The 9,825-nt window shown below is 44.6% G+C and overlaps 2 long non-coding RNA genes across 5 annotated transcripts in view; one reads left to right on the top strand and one right to left on the bottom strand.

Annotated features, from left to right (window-relative positions):
- Positions 1–9,787, bottom strand: part of LOC307218894 — a 32,031-nt gene extending 22,244 nt beyond the window's left edge. The window contains exons 1-11 of one of the 4 annotated variants that reach the window (XR_013840085.1): positions 9,669–9,787; positions 8,101–8,133; positions 7,821–7,863; positions 6,693–6,779; positions 5,970–6,024; positions 5,497–5,545; positions 4,836–4,882; positions 4,053–4,102; positions 3,421–3,718; positions 3,138–3,383; positions 2,303–2,948 (exon numbers count right to left, since the gene is read on the bottom strand). This is a non-coding gene — a long non-coding RNA (uncharacterized lncRNA). Of the gene's footprint in view, positions 1–2,302; positions 2,949–3,137; positions 3,719–4,052; positions 4,103–4,835; positions 4,883–5,496; positions 5,546–5,969; positions 6,025–6,692; positions 6,780–7,820; positions 7,864–8,100; positions 8,134–9,668 lie in introns of those variants that run through there. The other 3 variants (XR_013840086.1, XR_013840084.1, XR_013840087.1) reach the window with 3 other exon arrangements.
- LOC307218906 lies at positions 3,594–4,532 on the top strand. Its single transcript, XR_013840109.1, has 2 exons — positions 3,594–3,711; positions 4,048–4,532. It is a non-coding gene; the product is annotated as an uncharacterized lncRNA (long non-coding RNA).
- Positions 9,788–9,825: the final 38 nt, after the last annotated feature.

Here is a 9,825-nt window from a genome sequence, read left to right as displayed (position 1 = left end):
CGACTGTCCTCAGGTCCAGTATTGGACCACTTCAATCGGATACCCCCTGCCAATGTAGACAGATGTCTCCGAGCTGGAAGGCCCACCACTTGCCCCCTTGACCTGTGCCCGTCCCTTGGCACGTGGACTTTCCCAGGGGAGTTGAAGTAAGCAGTGGTGTGTCTGCTCTTAAAGAAAAAACCTGTAGATCCTTTAAAGGTAAAGGTAAAGGTACCCCTGCCCGTACGGGCCAGTCTTGACAGACTCTGGGGTTGTGCGCCCATCTCACTTAAGAGGCCAGGGGCCAGCGCTGTCCGGAGACACTTCCGGGTCACGTGGCCAGCGTGACATCGCTGCTCTGGCCAGAGCCAGAGCCGCACACGGAAACGCCGTTTACCTTCCCGCTGGTAAGCGGTCCCTATTTATCTACTTGCACCTGGAGGTGCTTTCGAACTGCTAGGTTGGCAGGCGCTGGGACCAAGCAGCGGGAGCGCACCCCGCCGCAGGGATTCGGACCGCCGACCTTTCGATCGGCAAGCCCTAGGCGCTGAGGCTTTAACCCACAGCGCCACCTGCGTCCCGTAGATCCTTTAGATCTATCTAATTACCGCCCGGTTTTGAATCTTCCGTACCTGGGTAAGGTAATTTGAGTGAGTGGTTGCTGAACAGCTCTGGACCCATCGGCTCTGGACCCATTTCAGTCCGGCTTTCGCCCTGGTTATGGGACCGAGACGGCTTTGGTCGCCCTAACAGATGATCTCCATAGACAGCTGGATTGAGGCGGGTTGGGACTGCTGATTCTCTTAGATCTGTTCTGTCAGCAACCTTCAACATGGTTGTTCATGAATTTTTGGACCACTGCCTTGCCGATGTGGGGATCCAGGGCAATCAGACAATGGCTGTGCTCCTTTATCTCAGGTCGGGGACAGAGGGTGGCGCTAGGGAGGGAGTTGTCGCCACGGCACTCCTTGGTGTGTGGAGTCCCGCAGGACGCAATCCTTTCCCTGATGCTTTTTAATATCTTTATGCGCCCCCTTGCCCAAATTATCTGGAGCTTTGGGCTGGGTTGTCATCAATATGCTGACGACACTCAGCTTTATCTGTTGATGGACAGCCACCCTGACTCGGCCCCGGACACACTGACCAGAACCTGTGGCTGGATGGCTGCGTGGGAGCCAGTTGAAGTTAAATCCTTTGAAGACAGAGGTCTTCTGGCTGGGTCAGGACGACATGGGGTTGGGGGGCCAACTCCCATCTCTTGCGAGGGCTCAGTTAGTGCCAGCACCTTCTGTCAAGAGTGTGTAACCTTCTACACCTCCCTTTCCATGGAGGCGCAGGTTGCAGCCACAGCAAAAGTGGCATTTTTCCATCTCTGCCTTATTAAGCAGTTAGTCCCTTCCTTTCTCACCCTGATCTGGCCATCTGAAGAAGTGTGCATGCACACGAAAGCTCATACCTAGAACTAACTTAGTTGGTCTTTAAGGTGCTACTGGAAGGAATTTTTTGTTTTGATCTGGCCAGTAATCCATGCAGTCATCTCCAGGCTTGCAGAGGGATCACATTCATCCAGAGCTTTACCAGCTGCACTGGCTCCCAGTGGAGTACAGGGTCAGGTTTAAGGTGCTGGTTTTGACCTTTAAAGCCCTATGTGGCCTAGGACCCTCGTACCTACGGGACCATGTCTCCTGGTATGCCCCACGGAGGACCTTAAGGTCCACAAATGACATTTTGTAGGTCCCAGGTCGCAAGGTGGTTAGATTGGTCTCAACTAGGGCCAGGGTTTGGACTCAGTCCAACCCTTATGTTCCCCTCCCCTTATGGTCTTGATTTATCAGCTATTTTAAAACGAGGCTGCATTTAAACCTGTATTTTAAATTGGTCCGCCCCCCCCCTTCCCCCTATTATGTTTTTACTGTGATTTTATTGGTGTTAGCCGCCCTGAGCCCGGCTTTGGCTGTGTATAAATAAAATTTATTATTATATCAAACGAAAGCCAGATTGTTCAATAAACAATTAAGCATATTCTTTGAAGGATGCCAATTAACCAAAATCGGGTGAGTGGGAAAGGAGACATTATGAGAATATTAACACTAAACAGGGCTTTCCTTCATCTGTGCACTAAAAAAAACCTCAGAAGAGGTCTAATACAAGAGGGGGAAATGTGACAGAATTAACCTTGAGAAAAGCACAAGGGTCATCTAGTCCATCCCCATGCAACATAGCAAACTTCTCTATGTATGGTTTGCCATCAAGAAATGGAATCTCATTGCTATTCAGCAACCCTACCCATGTTTATACACCTGTTAAAAAGAAGCCGATGCAATTCTGAGGTTGGATTAAATCCTTTATTGATTATATGTATATACCACCCTTCATCCAAGGAATACAGGGCAGCTTACAATATAGAAACCGCCCCCTCCCCAAACAAATGTTTATAAGCCACCCTACGACCAAACAAGATTGAATGTGTATCTTTAACCATTGTCAAAGAGGTGAGATCTTCAGCCCACCAAATGGCTTGATTATTGTAACAATAATAATAAGGGGGCCATTATTACAACTCCCCCACCCCCTATAACTTGGCCTTCTCATGAATTCCTAGGGTAGATGGCGCAGTTTTTTAAAAAAGCAATAGAAGTATAACCACAATCACCACAGACATCCAAGTCAAGATTAGCATTGAACAATTACTTCCCCAATGCCAGTTGTGGCTGTGATACTCCTATCCAAAAATGGCAGCTTTACTGAAAACTTGCTGCTGCCTAAACAGTTTCTCCCATCTATTTGAATAAACTGTTAGGTATGAGGATGCACATGCTCAGCATTTTCATTCTGACTAAAACATCTGAAGAATCTACATCTATTGTAACAAAAGCTTATATGGAATATACAGATGTCACAGAATGTACATTCAGGTTCTTCCACTATTTTAAGTTGAATGTCTTCTGGGTAAGGCTGCAACTTCACATCTAGGATGAAGAAGAAAGGGTGTCAAGCCAGTGCATTCCACATAAAACAGCTGCACATACCAGCAAATGAACAGATCAGACCTTGATATTTTCCATCATGTAGTCAGAGAGAGAGTTCAAGGTTATGTTTATCATCATATCCATTCCCACATCACCATATAGCATTCAATACACAAGATAGATACCTACCTTTCACATACAATTGTTACTTCAAGATGTTCAGCACCTACATTTGAAAGAGATATATATATAAAAGGGTAATGAATATGTCAAACACAGAATGGACAAAATCACTAACTGATTTGGAATAATCAAGTTGCACAGGTTTGTGAATCAACTCGTTCTGAGGATGGACTTTTCTATTATTTCATTGCAGTAATCATTAACTCCACAGAAGCAGGCGGTGTTGTTACATTTGAAGTTTTACAATAGAATCTGTACATGTAATACAAGTGAAGGCCAAAAAAGGGACTTGTATACTTGTGGTCTGAAGCAAGATACATCAGATAGGAGCGAAAGACAGTTGCAGTTCTTCACCACAGTTCAGTCTGCTGAACTATGTTATCATCACTGTATCTACTCATTCTTCTCCAGTCCCTTACATACTTTTACTACCTCAGGGGAACATTTAGGTCCAGTTTTTGAATATATACTTCTAACAACCAATGCATGCTTACCAGCTTAAATGTTGTGTTCCTTTCCCCCCAATCCAGAGCGTGTAGCACTTGCATCACACAGGCAGAGGTCTCCAAAACATCCCCCAGTTTAATCTGTAATGAAAGTTATATCTCATGTGCACCCAAGCAGCAATGCACTAAAAGGCAGCACCATTTCTGTACTGTTTCAGTGCAAATTCTCTTCACTTCTTTTCAGAGAGATTCCCATTGTTTTATACAATTTCATCATCAACAGTACAAACATACCGTGTGTGTGTTGAGCAAAAATTTCAGCAGATGCAGTATTTGATTAACACTTAGTTGGGCCCTGGTTAACAGCTTAGAGTTCCCTACCACCTCTATCATTTACACTTTATTTATACCGTTGGCATTGGGTGGGCCATGGGAAGGGTTCTTAACAGTGATACATGCCATTTTTAAAGCTTACCAGTGTATTGTGAAGCTCAGGTCTCCCCTCTTCATCAGTTTCCATTGTGTCTTAAAAAAAAGGAAGATATTTGCCATAGTTTAAACATTTGTTTATATATCAGGCCAAAGACAAAGTTCTCATTGTGAGCCAACCCAAGTTTTTGAGTGTACTCTTACACAAAGGAGATGCCTATTAAGTGCACATTCCCACTGCAGTAGAAACTTATTTGATTCTGAAGTTCAGTCTTAGTGGCCCTTATTCTCATTGCCCCTGCTAAGAACCTAGCAAGCTTTGCTGTTATCTGCTCCGTTTGGTCTGATAGGAGAAAGGACACTGTGGCAGTGGTTGTGTGCCCTGGGATGGTCAGTACGAGTGGGTGATGATCTCGTTCCATAGGTCTTTGTAAAGAGTGCGAGACAGTCTTAGGTAAGTCATGGTACTATGACACGCCAAGAGCCACTGGCATGTCTCTGCCCAGCTACATTGTCCACCCCCCCCCCCAAAAAAAAGCCTCAGCGCACAATTGTCAGAAATATTTTCTGTCCACTACTCTTAAAACATCATTGGCTTTTTCCAGGCAGAGCCTGACTTAATTTGTGGTGTGAATTTCAAAAGGAATGAAAAACACAAAATATGAAAGCTGCTTTGTATGAACTCAGCCCATTGAAGCCATCTAACCTAGTACTACCCACTTCAATTATCAGCAGCTTTCCAGTCTCTATAAGCTGGACACCAGGAACTGAACCTGGGACCTTCTGCATGCAGTTAGGTGTCAGATTTCAAAACTAGTCATTTACTAACCTCTTTCAGCAGGTAACTCAAAACTAGAGAATCCTCAACCATTTGGACTTTAAAGAAAAAGAAACATTTGTTAATTAAGTTGCAACAGAGGATCTTATTACAGGGAACCAGCTCGGCTCGGCTCTGGAAAACGTTAAACTCATTATTTTGGCAACTTTTGCTTTAAGACTTGACTGGTAACACCTTCCCACAGGGAACTGCCCAAAGTTAAGCAGAACTGTGTTGGCCAGAACCAAATATTGGCATGGGTGGATCACAAACACAAAGGAACCTGTAACTTCTTATATTTGCGTGTTCTATTAATGTGAACTAGAAAGTAATTTGTATTTCTATAAGTTTCCCAACTAATGACCACAGAACAATGTAACCTCAGTATATAGAACGGTATGTTGTTAATTTCATGAGCAGTCATTTGGCGGAATCTAATATCATCACTGGTTACATGTGTGGTCTAGTACTGAGCAAGCTATGAAACATGCCTAAAGTTATATAACCAATTAAAACTCGCCCAAATTAAAACCCTTATTACCATCATATCTGGAAGATCTAACAAGCAGCCCATACTAATCCCCACATTATTGCTTGATCCTTCCAAAACATTTGCCAATGTTACTGCAATGCTGAACAAATTTCATCAGGTAGATGTTCTATAGTAACTTACCGTTATCAGGAATGTAACTCTAAGGAGATCTTCAAAGTCACCTTATGACCTAGAAAGAAAGTTTTCTTTAAGACAGCCCAGAGAAAGCTAGCTGCTAAACAGGAAAATGCAAGCAGATGCCCAAGTCAGGTAGAGCTAATTACAAATCTCCATTATTTAAGTCAGCTTCATTGGCTTCTCATCACACAGGCTGCTTGCATTATATACTGTACATTATAAAAATTCACCTTCACTGATATAGCTAGAAGACATTGTTCAATGTTATACCTAAGATGCTTCCTAGGCAGGCTGCATTAGCAGTATTTATAATTGTGCTAGGAATAAATGGGACCCATATTTCAAATGTATAGTCCAATAGCATTGGACTATTCTTGAACTTCATAGCCTCTCTAGGCAAGTTTTATCACACTGCTCAACAAATATTGCAGTGAGGTTGAACTGACTGACGAATCACTTCCCAGTAACTAACCCACCTTTTTTGCTTCAGAACTCAAGTCTCATACTTCAGTACAGCTGCATTATGGAGGCCTATAAAAGTGACAATAAGTGATTTTAGTCTTGAACCCAGCTTCACTCCTTTTTAGAACTACAATGAACCACTGTATCAGTGTTGATTCAATTATCCTCATATGGATCAGCGACCTGATTCAGCATCATATACAGCAGATTTAATGTCTACATATAACCTAATGACTACAGCATTGGCAACTACATAGAATGGCTGCTTTGAAGCCTCTGAAGAACAAAGGCCGAACAGGACACAAACTACCCAACAAATCCCAACACTATTTAGAAAAGCAAAGAATGTACTGGGAAATTCTCATATGCCTGGGGATAAATAATACTTTGGATCAATACAACCACAGTGGACCAAACACTAAGGGCTACTGAAATCTCCAGTATCTTATTATTGCTGCAATTCATGCAGACCTGAGATTTAAGATGATTTAATACAGGATGTAAAGTGTGTTATGAGTATTTTAAGAAGTTCAAAGACTGATATAATCTGACCCATTACAGCATAATGCAACCAAGTGTGCTTGGTAATAATATAACGGAGTGGGGAGAAACAGAAAACTTTTGGGCAGCCTAAGCATGCTGTGGGTCACTGCCGTTGTTCATGAGAGTTGCCCTGCCAATGCTCAAAATTCCCTTTCTGCCATAACTACACATTCAAATATTTCCATGAAACATACCTGTTTGGCCATGCTAAGGAGCTGGGCGGAAATTTATAGTATAGAAGCAACTAGGCCATATTGCAGCATACAGTGCAAATGCAGACCCTGCAAGGAAATTTTAATCCTGTTACAACTTATGACCTTAATAGTCTAAATCCTCTTTTGCCTAACACTGTAGTTTTTAACTAGATAATATGCCTTGAGCTAAAAACGTTCCGTGTTTTTTCCCCCCAAGTAGCAAATAGGCATATTATAAAATGGCCCTCTCCTTGGCAAGCAAAGAATGCTGATGTTCGGCATTACGTACAGAAACTATACCAATGATAAGGTAAAGGTACCCCTGCCCGTACGGGCCAGTCTTGACAGACTCTGGGGTTGTGTGCCCATCTCACTTAAGAGGCCAGGGGCCAGCGCTGTCCGGAGACACTTCCGGGTCACGTGGCCAGCGTGACATCGCTGCTCTGGCGAGCCAGAGCCGCACACGGAAACGCCGTTTACCTTCCCGCTGGTAAGCGGTCCCTATTTATCTACTTGCACCCGGAGGTGCTTTCGAACTGCTAGGTTGGCAGGCGCTGGGACCGAGCAGCGGGAGCGCACCCCGCCGCAGGGATTCGAACTGCCGACCTTTCGATAGGCAAGTCCTAGGCGCTGAGGCTTTAACCCACAGCGCCACCTGCGTCCCTATACCAATGATAGTACCATCAAAATAACGAGGATGCATCAGATAGGAGCGAAAGACATCTGCATTCATCACAGATTATCTGCTGAACTATGCTTTCATCACACACATCCTTCAATCGCAATAGAGAAACCAAAGCTGCATCTAATGCTGCTAGCTAGCTCAATTTAAGACTACGCCCTTTAAAACTACTACAGTCATAACTTGGGTTAGACGCTTCAGGCTGCGGGTTTTTTTTTCGAGTTATGGATACGCCAACACCTGGAAGTACCGGAACGGGTTACTTCCGGGTTTTGGCGGTCACGCATGCACAGAAACGCCAAATCGCAACCCGTGCGTGTGCAGACACAACGCTGCGGGTTGCAAAGATCACATTCGCAACCCGAGCATCCACTGTATATAAAACTCCCAGGAAAAGCTGGTAGAGGCTTTTATACAGATTACTTGATCTTCTGTAGGACACTTACCCAAACATCTTCCTTCTGTAAGTAGCAAACAATTTCTAAAACCCTGTAAGGAAAACAGCAAACGTTACAAAACCTTTAAAAACAATTTAGATATCCCTTAAAAAATGTTCAGTGCCTCAGTTTCAATTATAGGTGGTTGAGCATTCTCATCATTCTAATCAAGAGTAGCAAATAAGTGTCATCATTGTGGCACAAAGTTAGTTCTCATTTAAGCAAGCTATATATTGCATTCTGAAACAGCCTAAACAGTTTTCTTTTAATCCAAAACAGAAAATGTTACCTCTGCAAATAGTATTGTCTTCACCTTCTGAGCCTATAAGGAAGCACACAAAAAATTATGTTAGACCTCTCAGAAGTTAAAATGCTTCTAAAAACAAGTGGGTCCCCTAACAACCTGGTATTTGACTGGGAATGCAAATCAGCAACCACCCTGCCATTGACCTGAAATAGCATTTCAGCCCAACATGCAACACAGAAATCTAAGCAACACAAGGCTACAGCAGCAGAAGGGTTTTTTAATATATGTGGCAAACATTGTAGGGCTCTTGTAAACCATGCAAAGCCTAAACCCTGGCCTGCAATATTCAGTAAGGCACATTAGAGCTGTCATAAATTAACCTGCAATATAGGAGTATCTGAAATTGCACTAATAGGGCTATTTTAAAATGCCTCATTGAATATAACATTGAATATACCCAGGTCCTAATCCTGCTCAGAGATGTTGGTATTCATCATGCTCTCAGATGTCCCTACCAACATCATTTATCATCATGTGCAGGTACAGTGAAGGAAAGCTCATCTTAATCAGGAAATTACTTTGTTAAAAATATGCCATGTGCTACCTTTGGTGCAGCTCACTTTACTTTTGTGAAAAGACGACTTGCTACAATGGTTTCCACTACCACACTCCAAATAAGGATTCCCCAGCGAGATTTCTTTTACACCAACTGTCCAAGTTATTAGTCTAGAAAATATACTTAGGGCAGGTGGAGAATTACTAGCCTGCAAGGGGTGGCAGCTCCATTCAATGAATTTCAATGCTAGGTATAAAGGACAGAACATTTGCCATTTCTGCGAAGCAGTGCGGCGCAGTGGTTAGAGGGGCAGACCAGGCCCCCTCCTGCCAGAAACTCGCCCGGTGATCTTGGGCCAGTCACTCCCTCAGTCTAGCCTGACTCACAAGGTTGTTGTGGGCATTCAATTGGCGGGGGGGGGGCTGAGGAAGGATATAAATGCATAAAAATAAACAATTCCTTAGCTATTCCCTAGATGCAATACCAGTTCACCATCTAAATCAAGGTATTTCTGAGATCTATTCGGCCCTCGTGGGAAACTGATCTGAGTGAATGCTAAATAAGCCCAGGGCGAAGTTGAGGCATTGCCAGAACTACGTTAAAAGCCGCCATCTGCTCCACTTAGGTCTCTCCTCAAGTTTTACCTTTTCGGACCCGGACCCCGCCCCCCCCGCCATTCGGGCTCCCGACCTGCAGATTTCATTCCGGCCAAAGGTTCTGCATTTCGCTTGCTGCTCCTAATATGGGCCTCGCTCGTCACTGCTTAGGCCTTTTAGCATTAGTATTCAGACAGCCGCTCCGGCCTTTCCCTCCTCCTCCTCCTCCTGCGAGAGCGGAGGGCCATTCTGGAAACGGGGGCGCGCGCCGCTGGCTCGCCAGGCCCGAGCAGCCAAGGGGGCCTCTGCGGGCCGGCGCGGCCATCCGCCTCCATCCAGCGCCACCCCGAGCCATCCGCGGGGGACGACACTTCCTAGGCAACCCGCGCGCCCCAAAATACCCTTCTGTAGTGGAATGGCTGAGAAAGGAAGAAAAGCGAAGAAACCCGAACACTCACCATGGCCCCCAAAGGAGAGCACAGCTCGAGCAATGGCGACCTAGCAAAGAAGGAGGAACGTGGGGCCTCTCTCTTTATATAGGCACGCAGGCCCCGCCCTCCCTGGGATCACGTGAGGGCGCGAGGCTTTATTTGCATGGCGAAGAAGCAAAGAACT

This window comes from Podarcis cretensis, assembly GCF_951804945.1.
Source record: "Podarcis cretensis genome assembly, chromosome: 6".
In the NCBI taxonomy this organism is placed as follows: Eukaryota; Metazoa; Chordata; class Lepidosauria; order Squamata; family Lacertidae; genus Podarcis; species Podarcis cretensis.
This window is presented reverse-complemented; position numbering and strand designations above follow the sequence as displayed.